This window comes from Eschrichtius robustus, chromosome 1 (genome assembly GCF_028021215.1).
Source record: "Eschrichtius robustus isolate mEscRob2 chromosome 1, mEscRob2.pri, whole genome shotgun sequence".
NCBI lineage: Eukaryota > Metazoa > Chordata > Mammalia > Artiodactyla > Eschrichtiidae > Eschrichtius > Eschrichtius robustus.
Genome location: NC_090824.1, coordinates 169,132,616 through 169,157,037, shown reverse-complemented (window position 1 = coordinate 169,157,037; position 24,422 = coordinate 169,132,616). Strand labels below are relative to the sequence as shown.

General features: G+C 45.7%; 1 protein-coding gene across 1 annotated transcript in view; it reads right to left on the bottom strand.

Annotated features, from left to right (window-relative positions):
- The window catches only part of APBA2 (amyloid beta precursor protein binding family A member 2), a 126,209-nt gene extending 103,276 nt beyond the window's left edge, over positions 1-22,933 (bottom strand). The window contains exons 1-2 of the mRNA XM_068538127.1: positions 22,872-22,933; positions 21,619-21,672 (exon numbers count right to left, since the gene is read on the bottom strand). The gene's annotated coding sequence lies outside the window, so the exon portion shown is untranslated. The remainder of the gene's footprint in view (positions 1-21,618; positions 21,673-22,871) is intronic.
- Between the last annotated feature and the right edge of the window lie 1,489 nt (positions 22,934-24,422).

The following is a 24,422-nucleotide window of genomic DNA, read 5'->3' as shown; positions in this document are numbered from 1 at the left end:
CAAATAGATTCCATAAACAGAGCACAAAAAGCAATTATCTTAAAGGAAAAGATTCATAAGCTACTCCTCTTTATCAAAAGATACCTCTGAAGGTGAGAAACAGTGTGAGAAAACATTCGCATTTCATACATACATCCAACAAAGTTCTCAAGTATCGAATACATAAAGAATCCTACACAGGGATTAACCAAGATGGCGGAGTAGAAGGACGTGCTCTCACTCCCTCTTGCAAGAGCACCAGAATCACAACTGGCTGCTGGACAATCATCGACAGGAAGACACTGGACTTCACCAAGGAGGATACCCCACGTCCAAGGACAGAGGAGAAGCCACAGTGAGACAGTAGGAGGGGCGCAATCAGAGTAAAATGAAATCCCATAACTGCTGGGTGGGAGACTCACAGACTGGCAAACACTTATACCACAGAAGTCCACCCACTGGAGTGAAGGTTCTGAGCCCCACGTCAGGCTTCCCAACCCGGGGGTCCGGCAACGGGAGGAGGAATTCCTAGAGAACCAGACTTTGAAGCCTAGTGGGAATTGATTGCAGGACTTCGACAGGACTGGGGAAAACAGAGACCCCACTCTTGGAGGGCACACACAAAGTAGTGTGCGCATTGGGACCCAGGGGAAGGAGCAGTGACCCTGGGGGAGACTGAACCAGACCTACCTGCTGGTGTTTGGGGGTCTCCTGCAGAGGCGGGGGGTGGCTCTGTTTCACCGTGGGGACAAGGACACTGGCAGTGGAGGTTCTGGGAAGTGCTCCTTGGCGTGAGCCCCCCCAGAGTCTGCCATTAACCCCACCAAAGAGCCCAGGTAGGCTCCAGTGTTGGGTTGCCTCAGGCAAAACAACCAACAGGGAGGGAACCCAGCCCCACCCATCAACAGTCAAGTGGATTAAAGTTTTACGGAGCTCTGACCACCACAGCAACAGTCAGCTCTACCCACCAACAGAGCCTCCCATTAAGCCTCTTAGATAGCCTCAACCACCAGAGGGCAGACAGCAGAAGCAAGAAAAACTACAATCCTGCAGCCTGTGGACCAAAAACCGCAGTTACAGAAAGATAGACAAGATGAAAAGGCAGAGGGCTATGTACCAGATGAAGGAACAAGAAAAAACCCCAGAAAAACAACTAAATGAAGTGGAGATAGGCAACCTTCCAGAAAAAGAATTCAGAATAATGATAGTGAAGATGATCCAGGACCTCGGAATAAGAATGGAGGCAAAGATTGAGAAGATGCAAGAAATGATTAACAAAGACCTAGAAGAATTAAAGAACAAACAAACAGAGATGACCAATACAATAACTGAAATGAAAACTACACTAGAAGGAATCAATAGCAGAATAACTGAGGCAGAAGAACGGATAAGTGACCTGGAAGACAGAATGGTGGAATTCACTGCTGTGGAACAGAATAAAGAAAAAAGAATGAAAAGAAATGAAGACAGCCTAAGAGACCTCTGGGACAACATTAAACGCAACAACATTCGCATTATAGGGGTCCCAGAAGGAGAAGAGAGAGAGAAAGGACCAGAGAAAATATTTGAAGAGATTATAGTCGAAAACTTCCCTAACATGGGAAAGGAAATAGCCACCCAAGTCCAGGAAGCGCAGAGAGTCCCATACAGGATAAACCCAAGAAGAAACACGCCGAGACACATAGTAATCAAAGTGGCAAAAATTAAAGACAAAGAAAAATTATTGAAAGCAGCAAGGGAAAAACAACAAATAACATACAAGGGAACTCCCATAAGGTTAACAGCTGATTTCTCAGCAGAAACTCTACAAGCCAGAAAGGAGTGGCATGATATACTTAACGTGATGAAAGGGAAGAACCTACAACCAAGATTACTCTACCCGGCAAGGATCTCATTTAGATTTGATGGAGAAATCAAAAGCTTTACAGACAAGCAAAAGCTAAGAGAATTCAGCACCACCAAACCAGCTCTACAACAAATGCTATAGGAACTTCTATAAGTGGGAAACACAAGAGAAGAAAAGGACCTACAAAAACAAACCCAAAACAATTAAGAAAATGGTCATAGGAACATACATATCAATAATTACCTTAAACGTGAATGGATTAAATGCTCCAACCAAAAGACACAGGCTTGCTGAATGGATACAAAAACAAGACCCATATATATGCTGTCTACAAGAGACCCACTTTAGACCTAGGGACACATACAGACTGAAAGTGAGGGGATGGAAAAAGATATTCCATGCAAATGGAAATCAAAAGAAAGCTGGAGTAGCTATACTCATATCAGATAAAATAGACTTTAAAATAAAGAATGTTACAAGAGACAAGGAAGGACACTACATAATGATCAAAGGATCAATCCAAGAAGAAGATATAACAATTATAAATATATATGCACCCAACATAGGAGCACCTCAATACATAAGGCAACTGCTAACAGCTATAAAAGAGGAAATTGACAGTAACACAATAATAGTGGGAGACTTTAACACCTCACTTACACCAATGGACAGATCATCCAAAATGAAAAAAAATAAGGAAACAGAAGCTTTAAATGACACAATAGACCAGATAGATTTAATTGATATTTATAGGACATTCCATCCAAAAACAGCAGATTACACATTCTTCTCAAGTGCACACGGAACATTCTCCAGGATAGATCACATCTTGGGTCACAAGTCAAGCCTCAGTAAATTTAAGAAAATTGAAATCATATCAAGCATCTTTTCTGACCACAACGCTATGAGATTAGAAAAGAATTACAGGGAAAAAAACGTAAAAAAGACAAACACATGGAGGCTAAACAATACATTACTAAATAACCAAGAGATCACTGAAGAAATCAAAGAGGAAATCAAAAAATACCTAGAGACAAATGACAATGAAAACACGATGACCCAAAACCTATGGGATGCAGCAAAAGCAGTTCTAAGAGGGAAGTTTATAGCTATACAAGCCTACCTCAAGAAACAAGAAAAATCTCAAGTAAACAATCAAGTAAACCTAAAGAAACTAGAGAAAGAAGAACAAACAAAACCCAGTTAGCAGAAGGAAAGAAATCATAAAGATCAAAGCAGAAATAAATGAAATAGAAACAAAGAAAACAATAGCAAAGATCAATAAAACTAAAAGCTGGTTCTTTGAGAAGATAAACAAAATTGATAAGCCATTAGCCAGACTTATCAAGAAAAAGAGGGAGAGGACTCAAATCAATAAAATCAGAAATGAAAAAGGAGAAGTTACAACAGACACCACAGAAATACAAAGCATCCTAAGAGACTACTACAAGCAACTTTATGCCAATAAAATGGACAACCTGGAAGAAATGGACAAATTCTTAGAAAGGTATAACCTTCCAAGACTGAACCAGGAAGAAACAGAAAATATGAACAGACTAATCACAAGTAATGAAATTGAAACTGTGATTAAAAATCTTCCAACAAACAAAAGTCCAGGACCAGATGGCTTCACAGGTGAATTCTATCAAACATTTAGAGAAGAGCTAACACCGATTCTTCTCAAACTCTTCCAAAAAATTGCAGAGGAAGGAACACTCCCAAACTCATTCTATGAGGCCACCATCACCCTGATACCAAAACCAGACAAAGACACTACAAAAAAAGAAAATTACAGTCCAATATCACTGATGAATATAGATGCAAAAATCCTCAACAAAATACTAGCAAACAGAATCCAACAACACATTAAAAGGATCATACACCACGATCAAGTGGGATTTATCCCAGGGATGCAAGGATTCTTCAATATACGCAAATCAATCAATGTGATACACCATATTAACAAATTGAAGAAGAAAAACCATATGATCATCTCAATAGATGCAGAAAAAGCTTTTGACAAAATTCAACACCCATTTATGATAAAAACTCTCCAGAAAGTGGGCATAGAGGGAACCTACCTCAACATAATAAAGGCCATATATGACAAACCCACAGCAAACATCATTCTCAATGGTGAAAAACTGAAAGCATTTCCTCTAAGATCAGGAACAAGACAAGGATGTCCACTCTCACCACTATTATTCAACATGGTTCTGGAAGTCCTAGCCACGGCAATCAGAGAAGAAAAAGAAATAAAAGGAATACAAATTGGAAAAGAAGAAGTAAAACTGTCACTGTTTGCGGATGACATGATACTATACATAGAGAATCCTAAAACTGCCACCAGAAAACTGCTAGAGCTAATTAATGAATATGGTAAAGTTGCAGGATACAAAATTAATGCACAGAAATCTCTTGCATTCCTATACACTAATGATGAAAAATCTGAAAGAGAAATTATGGAAACACTCCCATTTACCATTGCAACAAAAAGAATAAAATACCTAGGAATAAACCTACCTAGGGAGACAAAAGACCTGTATGCAGAAAATTATAAGACACTGATGAAAGAAATTAAAGATGATACCAACAGATGGAGAGATATACCATGTTCTTGGATTGGAAGAAGCAACATTGTGAAAATGACTCTACTACCCAAAGCAATCTACAGATTCAATGCAATCCCTATCAAATTACCAATGGCATTTTTTACGGAGCTAGAACAAATCATCTTAAAATTTGTATGGAGACACAAAAGACCCCGAATAGCCAAAGCAGTCTTGAAGGAAAAAAACGGAGCTGGAGGAATCAGACTCCCTGACTTCAGACTATACTACAAAGCTACAGTAATCAAGACAATATGGTACTGGCACAAAAACAGAAATATAGATCAATGGAACAGGATAGAAAGCCCAGAGATAAACCCACGCACCTATGGCCAACTAATCTATGACAAAGGAGGCAAGGATATACAATGGAGAAAAGACAGTCTCTTCAATAAGTGGTGCTGGGAAAACTGGACAGCTACATGTAAAAGAATGAAATTAGAATACTCCCTAACACCATACACAAAAATAAACTCAAAATGGATTAGAGACCTAAATATAAGACCGGACACTATAAAACTCTTAGAGGAAAACATAGGAAGAACACTCTTTGACATAAATCACAGCAAGATCTTTTTTGATCCACCTCCTAGAGTAATGGAAATAAAAACAAAAATAAACAAATGGGACCTAATGAAACTTCAAAGCTTTTGCACAGCAAAGAAAACCATAAACAAGACAAAAAGACAACCCTCAGAATGGGAGAAAATATTTGCAAACGAATCAACAGACAAAGGATTAATCTCCAAAATATATAAACAGCTCGTTCAGCTCAATATTAAAGAAACAAACACCCCAATCCAAAAATGGGCAGAAGACCTAAATAGACATTTCTCCAAAGAAGACATACAGATGGCCAAGAAGCACATGAAAAGGTGCTAAACATCACTAATTATTAGAGAAATGCAAATCAAAACTACACTGAGGTATCACCTCACACCAGTTAGAATGGGCATCATCAGAAAATCTACAAACAACAAATGCTGGAGAGGGTGTGGAGAAAAGGGAACTCTCTTGCACTGTTGGTGGGAATGTAAATTGATACAGCCACTATGGAGAACAATATGGAGGTTCCTTAAAAAACTAAAAAGAGACTTACCATATGACCCAGCAATCCCACTACTGGGCATATACCCAGAGAAAACCGTAATTCAAAAAGACACATGCACCCGAATGTTCATTGCAGCACTATTTACAATAGCCAGGTCATGGCTATATATATATGGCTATATATACAATGGAATATTACTCAGCCATAAAAAGGAACGAAATTGAGTCATTTGTTGAGACGTGGATGGATCTAGAGACTGTCATACAGAGTGAAGTAAGTCAGAAAGAGAAAAACAAATATCGTATATTAACGCATGTATGTGGAACCTAGAAAAATGGTACAGATGAGCTGGTTTGCAGGGCAGAAGTTGAGACACAGATGTAGAGAACGGACATATGGACACCAAGGGGGGAAAACTGCGGTGGGGTGGGGATGGTGGTGTGCTGAATTGGGCGATTGGGATTGACATGTATACACTGATGTGTGTAAAATTGATGCCTAATAAAAACTGCAGTATAAAAAAACAAACAAACAAAACAACTAATACTAAACTTTCATTGGGTTATTTGTATGGAAATATGTTAATATAAATGTTTTAGACATTACATGAAATTTCTAAAAATCTTATATGTTCTGGTATAATGTTATAAGTCATAATCCTAGTTACTACTTTAAAATGTATATCTCAGAAATAACTAATTTTCTTGTCAACTGCATTATTATGAACTTTCATCAAATCTTTAACTGTGGTCATTCTTAAGTCTTTTGTCATTTACAGACAGTTCTGGGTGTGCTCTGATGCTTTTGCAAATATGTTCCTATAAAAGGGTTTCATCTTCAAGAAATTCATGGAAAAGGCTCTGACAAGTACAGGTTTCTGGTAACTGACTGTACTGCTGAACTGAATGAATAAGCATTTTCAGAACTCTAATGAAAAACTGATGAACTCATAAAAGTGCTAACAAAAGATCAAGATGAAAAAAAATTAATTACATGGGACTGAGTGAACTGATGAGGATGAGTATAATTTTTGTGACTTTCTGTCTGAATTAAAAAAAAAAAAATCCCACAAGGACTCAGAGGCAAAGAATATACAAATCAATTTTCACTGCAAAGTAAAGGAGCTGTTACAGTGGAGGATTACTGGACTGAAGGTCAATATTATGACATAGTATGAGTGTGTTTCATGTTTGGTAATTGCAATCATTGTTGCTTTTGTTGTGGTCATCCATGTACAATGCTTGGTGTCAGTCTATTCATCTCTTGTAAAAATAAAATACAGTGTGTGTGTGTGTGTGTGTGTGTGTGTGTGTGTGAAAAAAAAAAAAAAAAGAATCCTACACAGCTCAAAGATAAAGAAAACCCAACAGGAAAACGAGCAAAAGACAGGAGCTTCGCAAAAGAAGACAATAAAGAACAATAAAAATCCAAAAGAACAATAAAAATATTCAAAACAGGGTACTGAAATTAGTCTTCAGTCAAATGCAAATGAAAACCAAAGAATCCCACTGTACATCCACCTGAATTAAAATTAAAATGACTGACAAGCCAGTGATTAGCAAAGATGTGGAACAAATGAAACTCTTAGCCTTGCTGGTGTGAGTGTATTTGTTCCAACCACTTGGGAAATCTGATTGGTAGTTCTCACTAAAATATAAACATGACCCATATCCTATGATCCACCAATTCCATCCCTGGTAGATACACAATAGAAATGCAACCAGATGCACACCAAATGTATAAGAATGTTCTCAGCAACAACGATGACCCAAAACTGGGAAAGATCCAAATGTCCAGCAAAAGCTGAATGGATAAATTTTTATATATTTATACAATGTAAAACTATCTGACAGTGACAATCAAGGAACTACTGCACATGCAACAACTATGAATGATTGTCGTTGAGTGAAAGAAGCTACCACAAAAGAGTACATGTGGTAGAAATTCATTTATGAAAACTCCAAAAATTAGCAAAAATATTTGGTGATAGGATTCAGTTCCCTTTGGGTATTGAAGGTTGTGGCTGGGAGGGGACACTGGGGTGGGGGCGGTTCTTGAGTTCTGGTGATGCTTTATCTCTTTGTCTGGGTGGTAGTTACACAGATGTGTTCAGTTTGAGAAAATTCATGGCAATAAACACTTAGAATGTTTGTACTTTTCTGTCTGTTATATTTCAACTAAAGAGCTTATTTTAAAAAAAATGTTCTATATAAAAAAACAGATAAACCACAAGGACCTACTGTATAGCACAGGGAACTACAGTCGATATCTTGTAATAACCTATAATAAAAAAGAATATGAAAAAGAATACATATATATTTATATATGGCTGAATCACTTTGCTGTACACCTGAAACTAACACAACACTGTAAATCAACTATATTTCAATAAATAAATTTAAAAAATAAAAAAATAAAAACATGTTCTGAAGGGCAGAAAACTAGCCTCCAGTATGACAGACACTAGGGAACAATCTCTTCACAGAAACTGTACCATATTGTAATACAGCTTTTTTTGTCCTTAAATTGCAAATGGAATAAAATCTACTAGTGCCTACTTTTTAAAATATGTTATGGCCTATAACATGCACACTACGCAATTCAAAACAAACGCTTTAAAAACGTGCATCTCCAAAGCCTCCCCCTCCCCACTTTCAGTCATTTCTGTTAATAAGTCCAGTTGGTCGTTACAGGGTGTGGACTGTCATAGTGAAGGAGGGGACACAATCGGGATGAGACTAGAGAAGGCACCATATTATGGGCAGGGGCAGGTCTTTCAAGGTTTTTCTTCAGATTCCACCTGGGGCTCTGCCTGCTTCCCTAACTTCTGTGGGTCAGGCTTCCCAGTGTCTGTTCTAGAGCCCCTGGTGCACTGCGGGGCAAAGGGCACTTGGGGAGGGTCCCCAGGCTGGGTCACTTTAGGTAGCCCAGCACCTGGGAGGAGGATCAGCCAGCTTTCCCAACACATGCACGCACACGCATACACAGAGACATACACACAGAGACATACACAACACACATACGCACATACATACACATACACACATGCACAGAGACATACATACACACACGCACGAGACATACATACACACACACGCATACACACGTACACACAGAGACATACACACATACACACACGCATACACACAAATACAGACACATACACACACATACACACAAATACACACGAATACACACAGAGACATACACATACACACACATACACACAAATACATACACACACATACACATACAGACGAATACACACAAATACACACACACACATACACATACAGATGAATACACACAGAGACATACACACATACACAAACACACTGCATCCTGGTCAAACCACCCTAGAGAGCAGCCTCCCACCTGGGCGAGACTGGAAGAAGGGCAGAGACAGTGACAATGACATTTGGGGGAAATAAACAGGAGAGCCTGGAAACCAGTCCCAGAATGGTGGGAAGGCGGAAACTCAGAGCGTGGAGAATAACCCTAGCGAGAACCTATATGTGCTGAGTGTCTCCTTGGCTGGCCTCATAGTTACAGTCAGAGTTTACCAGATAGGTGCTGTGTTCTTTCTCTCTTTTGTTTTTTAATTGTGGTCAAATAAACACTACATAAAACTTACCATCTAGACCATTGTTATGCATATACTTCATTAAGTACATTCACACTGCTATGCTACCATCACCCCCATCCATCCCCCATCTTGCAAAACTGAACCCTGTACTCCTTAAGTACTCCCCATTGCCCCTACCCCAAGTCCTTTATTGGATGAGAGAACAAAAAGGCTTCACGTCACAAAGCAACTTTCCATCAAAGCAGGGCTGGGCCTCAGGGGCCCTCTGGGTGTCCTCCTGCCTTGGAGGAGTAACCATGACCTTGGGCAACCACGGCCGCAGGAGATGGGATGCCTCCGGGTCCACCGGGGAGGCACGATGCATGCTCCCCTCATGCTCCCCTCACTACGCTGTGCCCGGCAGAGCCCAGCTCAGCTCTGCGTGTCTAAGACCTCATGTCCACGAGCCTGTCTTCCTCTCTGGAAAGCAGGAATCAGGACATCTACCTTCAGAGTTGAAGGAGCTCTGATTCAGCCTGCTTCTATGTCTGTCTGGCACAGGGCAGAAGAGGGATGCGATTGCTGCCTCTGGATCAGCCGGGGGGGGGGGGGGGGCGGGGAGGAATGAGCTGGCAGAGAGAAGGGAAATCACAGGCAAAGGGGGCCTTCCTCCCAGGCTGCCCTGTGCCCACACAGGACCTCACGGAGGAACAGAGGCCAGCGGGGCTTCCAGAGCCCGACAGAGTCCTTGCAATGAACGTGGGCACAGCCAGTATGCTGTAAACTCCAGCCTGGCTTTCATACCCCCTCCACCCCACCCCCCCAGAGGCTTGAGGGAAGGGGAGGAAGTTAGGATTTATCTCTAAGCTAATCGGTCCCCAAAGCTGATGGATTTTTCTGAAGTGAAATCTCACGGCATCACAGGAGAGAGTTAATTTTCTTTGGCAACTGCCAGGTCTCAGCCTGGAACAGCTCCCCAGCTCTCCCACCACGCTTTGGGCTGCAGGACCCAAAGCAGGGCTGGCAAGACAGGGTAGCGACAAAAAAGCCAGACAAACGTCCCAGGGAGCACCGCTTTTCCTCAGCCAGGACTTGGGGAAGCCGCACAGATATGCCAGCACCTTCATGGCTGAAAATGATGTTGGGGGTCGTCCTTGGGGACGACTCTCAGAATCGACCTAAGATGAACCATATCCACTGTCCCAAAGCACAGTGGCCACGACTGGAGATATTCGTTCAAAAGATTAACGCAGGTGCCGGATGTTATTTCCATCACGGGGATTCCTTTCTGCTGTCACAGGCTTAACTCTGCCTCCCAGAGAGAAGAGAGTCACAGCTGGAAATGCCTGGATTCTTCTCCCTCCAGAAAATCAGAAGCTCTCTCCACCAGCACCCAGGTCCCTCTCCCTCCTCGCTGCAACCTCACACCTACCTCTTCTCCCCACATCCCTGACCCACACCCAACATCAATTTTCCATCCTCACCGAAAAATACCTTGTTCCCTCTGTTCACACCCTTTCTCCTCTCCCCCCCTGCTTGGACAGTTTTCATGCAAAAGAAAAAGACTATATACATTTTGTCTTTTAAAATCCTCCTCTGTCTCCCGCCTGCCACCACCCGGCCGTGGCCATGGCCACTGAGAGTCCTGAGCCCGCCCCTCCTGGTTTCTGCCCACTTTCAGGCCCCTGCAGCTCCTCACCGAGTCCACTCCCACCCGTGGCCTGACTCCCTGCTTCCACCCACCCCTCAAAAGCGCCTCCATCCCTCCTGAAGCAGGTATCCAACAATTCTTTCCCACCTCAAAGAAGTTCTTCTCTCTCCCGAGTTCCCACCTCCTGCCCCCGCCAACCACTCCCTCTCCGGGAGGGACCCTCCCCACACTCTTCCCCCAGGGTCTCCCCTTGGGCCCCTCCTCCACCCCACAGCCTTCAATGCATCATCTCTCCCCAGGGCCACACGAGGCATCGCCAGGGCTCAGGGCTTCACCCCTGCACCCCACTTCCACATTCATCTCTGGCATTGGCCCCCTGGTGAAGCCCTGCCTGAGGTTCTGCATGTCCGCCTAAACAGGACAGTCTGGTCCCTGCTGCCTCATCATCTGGCTCCTCCGTCAGGCCCCCCCACCCCGGTCCTTCCCCGTCTCCCTCCCTCTCTCTCTCCCAGGAAAGCGCACTCACCCTTCGAGATGTGCAGTCAAGACTCACCTCCTCCTGTACAACCGACTACACTGATGGGCCACCTTCCCCCGGGGTCCACTCGTCACCTCCCTTCACACTCAGGGTGCACGGCCGCCAAAGCACTGGACACATCCCCCGGAGGCTGATCACCAAAGCGGAGGTCAGGTGCTCCCTTTCACACCTCCTAGGAGGACCCCACCAGGAGCTGAGTCTCAGATCTGAGCCCTGAGGCCAGGACACGGTTGACGACTTGGCCTTTCTTGTGAATGAGGGTCTCTGCCACAGACGGGCACAGGCAGGAGTGGCAGGGGCACTTCCAAGGGCTAACCTTCACCTTGACAGCCCCCCTGAAGGGCTGGCATGCCACCCCCACTTTTCCCTACAGATGTGTAAACTGACTGAAGGAGATCACGTGACTGGTCCAAGATGAGTCTGCAGTAGCCACAGACTGTATGAAAACACAACTCTTTGCAGGACAATCTGTCACAATGAGGGAGACCCCAGCTGTGTTGCTCGAGGAGACTTAAGGAATGTCTCCATAAACATAAACGTTGTTTATCAGGCAGTCCAAGACCAAGCTAGGGTGTAAGAACTGTTCTGACTTCAAGTAGCATTTCCTGGTGGATCTAGAAGCACCTATGGTAAAAATAAGTTTGGAAAATGATGTGTTAAGTGAACTAAGTGAGTTGCTTTCTTGCAGGACTTGTCAAGGCCTTTAATACGGAACTCTGGGACCCAAGAGGGGGCGGTACACACAGTGTGTCCCAGCCTGACCTGAATGTGGGCTGCTATTTTCGGGACCATCTCCTGGGACTCCACAGAGCACAGTTGGAGAAGACCAATGTACACACTCATGTAATTAATTGGAACTGGATATAATTAACTGGATCTGAATATCATTAATAAAAAATTACATACTGAAATGGCTAACTTCCTTTCATTTAATCACACGAATTATGTTGGGCTCAACAGAGTGGCAGCTCGGAGTGCTATTTTCTTGACACATTTTTCATTTTTTAAAAAAGGTGTTGATGAAATTTTTCTCTCCTAACGTGCAACTTAAAAAAAGAAAAAAAAATTGGTGTCAGAGCAGACGTTTCCAAGTACTTGAGAACATACACACAAAGGCTGGAAAGCAAATCAGAAAGGCTGCTCTTTGCTTCCTCCAAGGAAGGAAATGAAGGCAGTGGGGAGCTTTTAGGTGCTACTCCCTCCCCGTCGGTGATGTGGTTCATTCTCACGACCACGCCCCCAGACCATGAGTCCCCACGTGACAGATGAGGAAAATGAGCTTCTGAAAGTGTGAGAAATCAGAGCTACACAGTGATCACCGGTTTCCTGAGCATCGACGATCCATGGTGGACACTGTGAAGGGTCAGAACAAGTGGGTGAACAAGCCCACAAAGAGATCAGTGTTCAGGCAGGAAAGCACAGGGCAGGCTTAAGTGTGGCTTACATGTCCAACTGAGGCTCCTGAAAGGGGAGCCTGTGAGCCCTGTCCATCGAGATGGGGAGAAGCACATAGAAAAGAGAGCCAGAAAGAGCCGAAAACACCACCTGCATGGACGCCGCTGTTGAAGGAACCCAGCCCGACCACTGGGCAAAGCCCGGGTCGCTCAGCTGAGACATGGAAACGACCCATGTCCACCGACAGATGACGGGATAGAGACAATGCAGTCTACACAGACAATGGAACAGGACCCAGCCTTTAAAAAGGAGACCTTACCATTTGCAACAACACGGAGGGATCTGGAAGACATTATGCTAAGTGAAATACATCAGTCAGAGAAGGATGGAGCCTGCATTATGTGGGGCATCTGAAACAGTCAATGGGACAGAGGTAGACAATAAAATGGGGGCGGAGTGGAGGGGGATATAAAGTGTCAGGTTTGCAAGATGAATCAGTTCTAGAGAGATGCCACACAACACAGCGCCTAGTTAACAGTAAGGGATGCTATGTTCCTAAAAAAAATTTTTAAGAAGGTAGATCTCATGTGAAGTGTTTTTACTACAAAACAAACAAAAAAACAAAGGGATACAAGGAAACCTTTGGACACAATGGGTATGTTTATTGCCTGGATTGTGGTGGTAGTCACACAAGGATATACATCTGTCCAAACTCAGCAAGGTGTATACATAAATCACGTGCAGGTTTTTGGTAGACCAGTTATACCTCAATAAAGCTGGGGGAGAAAAAAGAAGTCCTGAGCACTTCAACGAAGAGAGGAATACAGAACTGCCTGTAAAATGGTCAGCCCAGGAAGTCAGCAATTACAGTGAGTTAGAGGATTATTAGCCAATGCAAAGGAGCAAGACAGCCCTGCCAGAGGGACACAGGAGCAGTGAGGTTGTGTGGAGTACACACGTGATGTAAGCAGTTCTTTGCAGGAAACCACCTTTAGCAGGAAGCCCCTTTCCTTGTCACTTTAGCAGAGCTATACTGTCACTAACCTTAAACCAGGCACCCCCAGGCTCTACGCATCTCCGGCCCAAGCACACCTTTCAGACCTTTTGATCACACAATACCTTGCCTAACTTGTCGGTTCTTTCCGTAGATCAAAGACGTAGAAATGAAGAATAAGGAGTTAACAGATGACCAGATCTCTTCCCTAGCTTCCCCATCAGTAATCACGTGAACAAACTGTGTGAACAAGTTGGCATCTAAAGAAAGATCACGAGGACTGACAAGCCTGCACACAGCAGGGAGCGCGACAACTCTGACCCCCCATCTCCATGATTAACTGAGATTACTTCCCCTTTTTTCTCTTTAAAAACTTTCCTGGCCAAGCAGAATCTTCAGAGGTGCTTTCTGGGGGACACTGAGTCCACCATCTCCCCAGATTGCTGGCATTCTGATTAAAGACAACTTTTTTTTTCTACCAACATTTGTGAGTTTGATTTTGTAAGCAGAGAGCAGTAGGACCCCATTCAATTACACTGAGGTGTTCCACAGAACCTCTTCTTTTATCAACTTTTCAAACACAAGAGAAGCAGGGGTAGAGAGCAAGCTCACAAACAGCCATGAACACACTGTTCAGGCTTGGAAACCTTATCACCCCCACCTTCTTCTTCTTCATATTATTGGCCCACTTTTTTCAATTATGTTGTTTTTTTCCTTATTGATCTGAAAGAGTTCTTTATACAGACCGAATACCAATCTCTTACAGAGAATGCATCACAGATATTTATTCCAGCTAGTAGTTTGCTTTAAACTTTAGTGCCCCTTCTCTTAAAGAAGTTGCTAATATTAATGGTCTTTTATGATGTGTCTGTGCACAAGTGTATGTCTTACCTTTTCCTACCTCAAGGGCATACAGAAAATCTCTTCTATATATTTTAACATCATGTCCTTCATTTACGTCTTGAGTCCTATTAGCATTGACTTGTGTGTATGCTGTGAGGTAAGGATCTCATTTGCTCTTTTCCCATGCGGACAACCGCTGTCCTGCATCCTTTCCCACCTGGTCAATAACACATCTCTGCCATCACCTGGGTTCCCAGACAGGTAAGCATCTTTTACAAGGCTCACTACCCTGTCCACCCATCCAATTCTGTCTCTCCTACTAAGATATCACAAACCTTAACCATCACTTTCCATCAGGAACCTCACTCGCCACTCTTACACCAGCTCCACTTCGTGTTTTCTTTTAATGTCTGGTGACTGGGAATATCTCTGTCTTTCTTAGGATCTTATGTTTTAGGACCATTCTTGGCCAGATTTTACACAGCACTGGCATGTGTTTGTACTTGGGCAAGGGCATGCTGACATCCTAAGAGCCAGCCATTTTCACAAATGAACATCTTCTAACTTCATGTATTTTCTGAGACTTGCCCATGATTTAAACACAGCTTGACGAAGTGGGAGAGTGGCATGGACATATGTACACTACCAAACATGAAGTGGATAGCTGGTGGAAAGCAGCCGCGTAGCAGAGGGAGATCAGCTCGGTGCTTTGTGACCACCTAGAGGGGTGGGATGGGGAGGGTGGGAGGGAGGGAGCTGCAAGAGGGAAGAGATATGGGAACATGTGTATATGTATAACTGATTCACTTTGTTATAAAGTAGAAACTAACACACCATTGTAGAACAATTGTGCTCCAATGAAGATGTTAAAAAAAAAAAAATTTAGGGCTTCCCTGGTGGCGCAGTTGTTGGGAATCTGCCTGCCAATGCGGGGGACACGGGTTCGAGCCCTGGTCTGGGAAGATCCCACATGCCGCGGAGAGACTGGGCCCGTGAGCCACAGCTACTGAGCCTGCGCGTCTGGAGCCTGTGCTCCGCAACGGGAGAGGCCGCGATGGTGAGAGGCCCGCGCACCGCGATGAAGAGTGGCTCCTGCTCTCCGCAACTGGAGAAAGCCCTCGCACAGAGACGAAGACCCAACACAGCCATAAACAAATAAATAAATTAATTAATTAATTAAAAAAAAATTTAAGGGTAAGCTGGGACAAAGAGAGTGGCATGGACATATATACACTACCAAATGTAAAACAGATAGCTAGTGGGAAGCAGCCGCACAGCACAGGGAGATCAGCTCGGTGCTTTGTGACCACCTAGAGGGGTGGGATAGGGAGGGTGGGAGGGAGGGAGATGCAGGAGGGAAGAGATATGGGGATATATGTATAACTGATTCACTTTGTTATAGAGCAGAAACTAACACACCATTGTAAAGCAATTATACTCCAATAAAGATGTTAAAAAAAATAAAAATAAACACAGCTTATTAATCTTTCCAACGTTCCTTCAGGATGATCACTGAATTTATATAATTATGAGTCACGCATTTTACAGATCAAGGGCCTGGTGGATAGATATCATAGCAAGAGTGAGGCCTAGAATTTAATTTTCCTGGGGGGGAAAAATTAGAACACAACCCCCAAATTCTACTATGAGTGGAAGCATATTCACAAAGTTATCCTGTGGAAGGACAGCAGGCACACGCTGAGGATTAGTATTCTGAAGTTACAGAATGGTTCCCTTGTGGTAGAAAAATAAATACACCCCGGTCTCTTCTCTCTGAAGATCTCTCCTCCCAGAGATTCATTCTGGCAAAACTGTCAGTTAAAAATATCCATCTCATTGCCACTTTCCTCTCACAGAAGAAATATGCTTTTCTGCAGAGAATCCTGATGAGCATATTCACTTAAATGACGGTCCCGTCACACTGCAGATGGGTGAGTGCAACCGGCAAGAGAGCTCGGCCTCTCGTCATTTGCAGCTGATTTTGATACTCTAATGATATTTCGGGATGCATAAATATTCCACTAGGTCTTTTTTGGGCTCAGAAGAAGGAAATACCTTATACCCTAGAGGCACAAACAGAACTGCCCCATGGTATCCATCAGAATGCAATGACAATTCCAATTTCGTTAAGAAAATCCTCAAGAAGCCAATTTCATGGTGGACAGTCCCTAGAAAGCAGATGGAGTGAGGTGGCTGCTGGACCCCGGGCTCCCAGAAGGCCAGAATTTCACTGTCATTTGTGAGCCTGCTTCCCCATCAGTAACATCTCTGTTAGGGAACCGTTGACCAAAGCCGCCCGCCTTGGCCAGGAACGATGATAACCGCTTGCCTGAGTTGTCTCACAACAGGAGGCGCCGATAAAGAACACGGTGCTGCCACCGAAAACTAACGGGGAGAATTTGGGAGTGGCTGAAAGGAGGGAGGAGACGCCAACCCATAATATGTCCTGACAACCTCCCAGAAACCCTCACGCTGGAATGGAATCCATCTTGACTGAGAGATGCGCGCGCCACCAGGAAGGACCCTGAGTCAGAGTGACTGGCCAGAGACAAGCCGGAAACTAACCCCATCACCATAAACCCGAGACTGCGAACCACATGGCAGAGCAGTCCTCCTGGGCTCCCTTACCCTACTGCTCTCCGCCCAGGCGCCCCTTCCCAATAAAGTCTCCTGCTTTGTCAGCACGTGTGTCTCCTCGGACAATTCATTTGCGAGTGTTAGACAAGAGCCCACTCTTGGGCCCCGGAAGGGATCACCCTTCCTGCAACACCTTCACAAGCTATCCCTACTGTCAATTATAACAAAAATCTCCTCCCCTTCCAGAATCCCCCAAAATTCTTTAGCATTTTCGCAGCGGAGGGCGGTTGATGCATCTACTCTATTTAAGGCTGAAGTATGTTTACAACTCTAAATGGAAAATCAAACCGGAAGAAAAAGGCTTCGCTGAGAGCACAAAAGTAAATTCACAAGCTTTGAAGACTGACAGCTAAGGAAATGTTCAGAAAAATACTCATTTATTCCTATGCCCAAACCCATTAAAAACCATGCAACTCCTCTGAGGTTTCACCCTCCGCTTCCTTGGAGGGGGGCTGATTGTTCTATGTCCCTTAAATGCCTTGTGACTGTGCCCACTCCCACACTCCCAAAGCTGAGATGGGGGAGGGGGCAGGGCAAAACCATTAAAAGAATGACAGAGCCGTGGAGGACATGACATAAACCAGTTAGAACCGACTAGGCTCAAGATGGCAGAAGGTTCGACTTCTGGTGGACCTTGGGTTTCGTTATATGCTCATTGTAATACATTAGCTAAATGACACACCCACAGGTGCCATGAAAGTTCTGAGGCCGACCATAAAAGGCCAAAAAGTGGGTGGTGGTCTGATTCCCAGAAATCACTGCCCCTCCTTTTCCCACTCGTTAACTATGAAATTACCCAGCCCACAAAAACTAATCACCCCATATTTCAGGGCCTCTCACCTTCTGAGATGAACCACACTCTGTCTATGGAGTGTGTATCTCTCTAAATAAACCTGCTTTCCCACTTAGTCCTCAGGGCAGAGCCCTCTTGCCTCTCCGCTTGTAGCCTTCACAAGCGTCCTATGTTAATAAATATACTTCTTACCTATCACTTTGCCTCTTGCTGAAGTCTTTCTGCATCGAGACATAAAGAACCTGAGCCTCCTTAAGTCCTGAGACCAGGTGTGCAGTTTCAGCTGGGAAACTGTGGGTTCAAGACCCACCCGAGGTGTGACTGGGTTCAAGTCCCAATCTGAGGCATGAGGTTTCAAAGCCACCATGGAATCCATCTAGGACATTTGGGACCAGAATGCTCCCCAATTTGACGTGAGGGAATTCCTGCCCAAGCACAACACAGTGACTATTAGCACCGCAGATGTAGGGTAGATGCTGGATTAGCAAGTGGAATAAATGAAGCTGCCTTGCTTTACAAAACAATGATCTCGCAGCAGCTCCAAGTAGCAAGGCCTGTGTTCTTCTGCTACCCCAGGGGCAAAACGTTGGCTTTGAACCATTGTCTAGACACTCCAGTATCCCATCTCCACTGGTGGTCGTCATCATCTTCAGAACTGGCACAGAGCTCCCCCGTTGAGGAATGCAGTTTTCCTCTCCTTTGGTTGTCCCAAAGCCACCCTACATACGACACTCTGGACGGCTGCCCAGCGCTGCTCCATCCAACTAGCAAATGCTCCTTCCCACTGTGGATGAAAAATGTTGCCTGCGGTATCAGCAAACAAAGGATGCTGTGGCCGTCAAGCCATCGGCCATTACCATAGCCCCCACTGAGAGCCCTGAGGGAACTTAGGATGAGAAAACACAGGATACTGGCCCCAGATAGCTGAGGTGCACATCAAAGGAATGATTTCAGTGAGCCCAGACTCGTGCATCTTCTCATACATAGAAAAGCACTAAATTCCTTAACTTGACATATCTGGTTTTCTTTGGTTAAGAGTAATCTTTGGATGTTCCGACTACATGGTTTTGTTGCAAACACTTCTATATGTCCTGGCTCCCCCTCCCTTGCCTCTTCAGGGCCGTCACTTAGAGCTACCTGAGATGCTGTGCCTGGGCTTGAAGTCCTCAGAAAGTCCACCAAATGAAACATAATTCTTAACTTTTAGGTTGTGCTTTTTTTTTTTCAGTCGACACCATGAATGCATAAGAACCCATGGAATCCACCAGAAGCTGGGACCTGCTCTGGTCATCATGCTCACCATGCCTGGCTCGGCCTCCTCACCCCTAATGACATTCTCTTCTTCAGACATACTCCAACCCATACACCAGCTTCCCTACTACCCAGCCACAGGGGTGTCTTTGGCCCCAGAAGAAGAGGCTAGCACCTTCAGCCCAGAACCCATATCCTACAAACCTCCCCTGTACCAGGTGCTTGGCTGGCACCTGGCCCACAAGCCTGTGCAAATCTGCTCCTACAGTTCCTCCAGGGCAAGAGGAAGCCAAGAGCCCACCGTGGGTAAGTGGGATGAGGGCCACAGGACAGCTTCACCCACAGGGCAGCAGCGACTCGGGGCCGCCCCTCATCCCTGGTAAGCTTAAGAGGACTCTTTGTGGGCTTCCCTGGTGGCGCAGTGGTTAAAAATCCACCTGCCAATGCAGGAGACACGGGTTCAAGCCTGGGTCTGGGAAGATCCCACATGCCACGGAGCAACAAAGTCTGTGTGCCACAACTACTGAGCCTGTGCTCTAGAGCTCACGAGCCACAACTACTGAGCCTGTGTACCACAACTACTAAGCCCATGCGCCTAGAGCCCATGCTCCGCAACAAGAAAAGCCACCGCAATGAGAAGCCTGTGCACCGCAACAAAGAGTAGCCCCCGCTCGCCGCAGCTAGAGAAAAGCCCGTGCGCAGCAATGAAGACCCAATGCAGCCAAAAATAAATAAACAAATAAATAAATAAATAAATTTTTTTAAAAAAGAGTGCTCTTTGTAATCAGAGTTAAAGTCTTCTACTTGGCATCCTGGCATTTCAAAACGGTGGACTTCTCGTAGACCAGTAATAGAGGAAGGTTTCAAACAGTATGCATTGTTGGTGATGTGTATCTACTTTCAATCTGAACAGGAATCTGGTGGGAGTTACACAAATAAATGATGGAATCCATTGAAAGCAGCACTTTTGCCCCTTTCCTGTTTACCCATTTCTGTCCCCCTCAAACCTTACAAACCTAATTATAGGAATGAGATCATGAAGCAATTGAAACTAACTCCTGACTTAGGCTCTCCTGAATGTGTACCATGCCTTGCCTAACCTGTCGATTCTTTTCCTAGATAGAAAGAAGGAAGAATGAAGAATTAAGTAGTTAAAGAATGACTAGCTGGGACCTCCCTTGCAGTCCAGTGGTTAAGACTTCCCCTTCCAATGCAGGGGGTGCAGGTTCCGTCCCTGGTCAGACAGCTAAGATCCCACATGCCTCACAGCCAAAAAACCAAAACACAAAACAGAAGCAATATTGTAACAAATTCAATAAAGACGTTAAAAATGGCCCACATCAAAAAGATCTTTAAAAAAAAAAGAATAACTAGCCCTCTACCCCCGCAGCAGCCCTGCAGGCAGATCACGTGGGCAAGGCAACATCTGAAGAGTCAGCCAGTCCGCACACAATGCAGAATGATGCAGAACCCAACCTCCTGCCTCGATGATGCACTAAGATTCTTTCCCCCATTTTTCCCTTTAAAGATTGTCCTGGCTGAGCAGAATCTTCGGAGTTGGTCTCTGGACATGAGTCCACCATCTCCTCAGATTGCACCTTTCCTTTCTACTGACACTTGCCTCTCGAATGATTGGCTTTTGAGTGGCAAGCAGCTGAACCTGAGTTTGGTAACACCATGAGGACTGTGGTTTACAGAAGCATAGTATAATGAGGAGGGGATGTGGTGTGTGCACTGGGGAGCCTGGGGGAGGCATCACTTCCAGGCAACTGAGAAATAAAATTCATATTTATGGCAAGACCAGAAAAATCTAAACGAAAAATCTTCTCTGCCCTTTGGGCTCCTCTCTCCCTTCACTGTGCGCTGTGTGTCTGCACTGTGCATGGACCAGACCTCCCCCATCACAGAAATACCCGCTCAACCATGAAAGGCAACACTCCCCCAGCATCAAGAGGACAAGCCCTTAAAAGATGACACTCTTCTTGATCTCGTAAGGGGTCACAATGACGCTTAGATCTGGATCATGTAAACTGTCAATAATAAGTCATTTGATGTGCAGCCCTCCGTCTCAAGAAACTTATATAACTGTGCCTTGACTTCCAACGGACAGAACAGTTCTCAGAGCTTTCTGAGATGCGCTTCCTGGGTTATAATCCTCAAATTTGGCTTGCATAAAATTTTCCACTTCTTTCTTAGAATGACTGATTAATTTTTCATCGACACAACATAAGTGCCCAGCAGTGGGCCCAGTGCTCATTGGCCCTTGACTGTGAATCAGACCCCAGCTTCAGATGCTCTGTGCTCAGATTAGTACTGATTCTACAGACCCAGCTCCCCAGGAGGTAAAGAACTAGGACAGCTGCCCAGCCCCACCCGCAGGGCAACGTCCCTCCAGTAAAACAACCCCGTTTCACACACGTCAGAAGCAAAACCTCAAGCCAGGCAAGGTTACCTCTTATTTCTTACCGAAAACTAGCGGTTTGGTAAGGTCCCGAAAACCCTCCTGATGATGAAATCTTTCTGGAATAAAACAGAAGAAAAGAGAGGAATTTACTTTGGTTTCAGGAATGATACGGGTGCTCCTATAGAGTATAGAAATTTAAATGAGTGAGAGGCTTTGAATACCTGGGAAAGTGAACCGATTATAATTCTAATGAGATGATCAGAAATCACCCCGAAACAAATACTTAAAATGTTTCTTTAGCCATTCATCACATGATTATTGCCTTCACATTGTGTTGGACAAATAAAGCGATGGCTTATGTATCACTCTGGCTGCAGAGACTCTCAGCATTTCAATGAAGCTCCTCAAAGCCCTCATGAATATGTATTTTCCCACAACAAAGCTTGACCCCGCTAGTTGGCAGAACCGGTATTCTGGGACGCTTTCAGAAGAGGTGGGTGTGCGTGTGGGGACTGCAGGGGGATGAAAAGAGATTAAAGGAGAGAGAGAGGAGGCAGACCACCTCTTGTTTCCTCTGCCCAGGTTCCCAGCCCACCCTTCCTCCTGGGCAGCGTGGTTTTATAAAGAGAACAGAAAACAGGACATCGGGTTTCACAGTCCCCTTGAACAGAGGATGCTTTGCAAACTCGGGCTGGAGAGGAAAGCCAAAGAGTCAAGGGCATCAGGATGGCAAGAGCCATGGGATGGATCAGGAATTCACGGCGGGGCAGGAGGAGGAACCCCACCCCGTCCCTCTGCAGGGACGGGGAGCCTGGGGCAGTGCAAGAGGACGGGGTTTCCGGGTCTGAAATATCACATCCAAATTCCTTTCCTCCCTCCAATTTGGCTGAAGACAGGATAAGTTATAAAGGAATTTCTTGGTTCCTTTCAAAACCATGGCAATGGCCGCTTCCTCCCCGTCACCCCATCTGCTGGGAATGGAAGAGCTGGGAGCATTTCATGAACAGCTGTGCTGGTCGGGAAGTCCACCTTCAATCTGGCCCCGGGGTCTGAAGTCATAGGGGGTGGCATCATTCTTCGGGGAAGACAACAGGGTCTTGCTAGAGGCGCTGGCAGCCAACGGCTTCAACTTCATCACAAAGGTCCACTCTGGACTCAGTGTTGTCACTTTTCTAAGGGAGCCCGACAGCCGCTCTCATTTCCCTGGACACACATTCCTAGCAGTGGGGTTTAATGAGGAAATTTGGGGGCCACCCAAAACTGGCCCAGTGCAGATGCCTCGGGTCCAAATATAAGGGAGAAATGATGCGCTAACCCTTAGAAGGCTGCAGACGCTTCCATTCTGACCAAGCCACAGCAGCGGAACCTGCTTGGCTCTACTCAGGGGGAGCTGGATGTTTGCATCGTTGCTCAATTTCTTTCCACGGGTACGTGCTTCTGCTGCCTCTCAAACCCCTTCACGGCGTCGGCCTCGGCTCCATCATGTGTAAAATGTGGACAGTGGGAACCACCTTAAAGGAGGATGGGAAGGTGAAACCCCACCTCTAGAACACTGCCTGGGGCCACGGCAGCATCAACAGCCCGCCCTTCCTCCCGCCAAACCCCACCACCACAGCGCCTCCAGGAGGAAGGGATCTGGGGGCTAGTGCTCATACTAAATGTCACATCCAGCGGCAAGAACCCTTCCCTGGGCGGGGGTGGGGGGGGGGGTTGGGAGGGTGGGCTCAATTCCTCACTCTGTCCCAGGTTCACTCTGTGACCTCAAGCAGGTCACTCAGAAAGGTCACTGTCCTGCCTGGGCATCCCCCACCCCAGCTCTGACCAGTTGTGACCAAGAAGGACAGCAGGGAGGGGCCTGGAAGCCTCCAGCACAGGCTGGAGTCCTCCGCACCTGTCCCTCCCTCCCTCCCGGCCCTCCAGCCACCACCGCCCCCGACACCGTGGGGCGTGGAGGGGCCCATCCACCCAGAAGTCCAGCACCTCCCACCCCTCCAGGCCCAGAAGCACCAGGGGGACCCCGGAGCTGGTCTGCGGGCTTCCCTGCCGCCCCACTGTCTTCGAGCCGCTCAGAAGGACAGTGTCGTCCACCTGGAGCCTGAACATCCCGCCTGCTCCCCGCGGGTTCCCAACCAAGGTGTGCAACCATCAAAGCACTCTGGAAGGACAACCAGCGGCACCCGGCGCCTTACGTAAGGCTCTTCCACCAGCAGAAAACAGGCCCACATCTTAGCTCAATTTAGAATCGGTTTTTAAGTGTCTATTAATAGGCTTCACGCGAGCACCCCTTGTGGATGGCGGGGAGTCAGGGCTCCGGGCTCCCGTCCACCGCTATTCATTAGCATTCTTTTCATGTCTGTCTTCTCTCATTTTCCCAGCAGCATTTTAACTCAACAGCAAGGTCACCTACCACTTGGACCCAGTGCCACTTTTCATTTTCTCTAAAGAAAAATATGAATTTTCTTTTCCCTCAGCGGTGCCCTCTCCCCCCTCCTCTGGGGACCCCTGGCTTGCACTGGCTACAGCAGGGCTGTGTTATTTTGATGACCTGCATCTCCAGATATGATGGTTCATCTCAAAGACAAGTCCAACGAAGTCGTGAGTGGGGAGGTCCAGGAAGTCCTTGGGGGTCCGCTGTCGCCTCCCTGGTTGGCTCTGAGTCCACACGCCACCTGGCCAGGCACAGCCGGGAGGCCCACGCCGTCCAGCGGCCAGGATGAACCTGGAGATTCAAATACGGTTTGGAACATTCAGGCTCTTCTCAGCCATGTGTGGCCCGGTCACTCCTCCTTGTGCCAAACACACGTCCCCGGTCTCTTCCTACCCCTTCTGGGGGCAGTCATGGCCGGGTCACCTCCTCTGTCCCTCT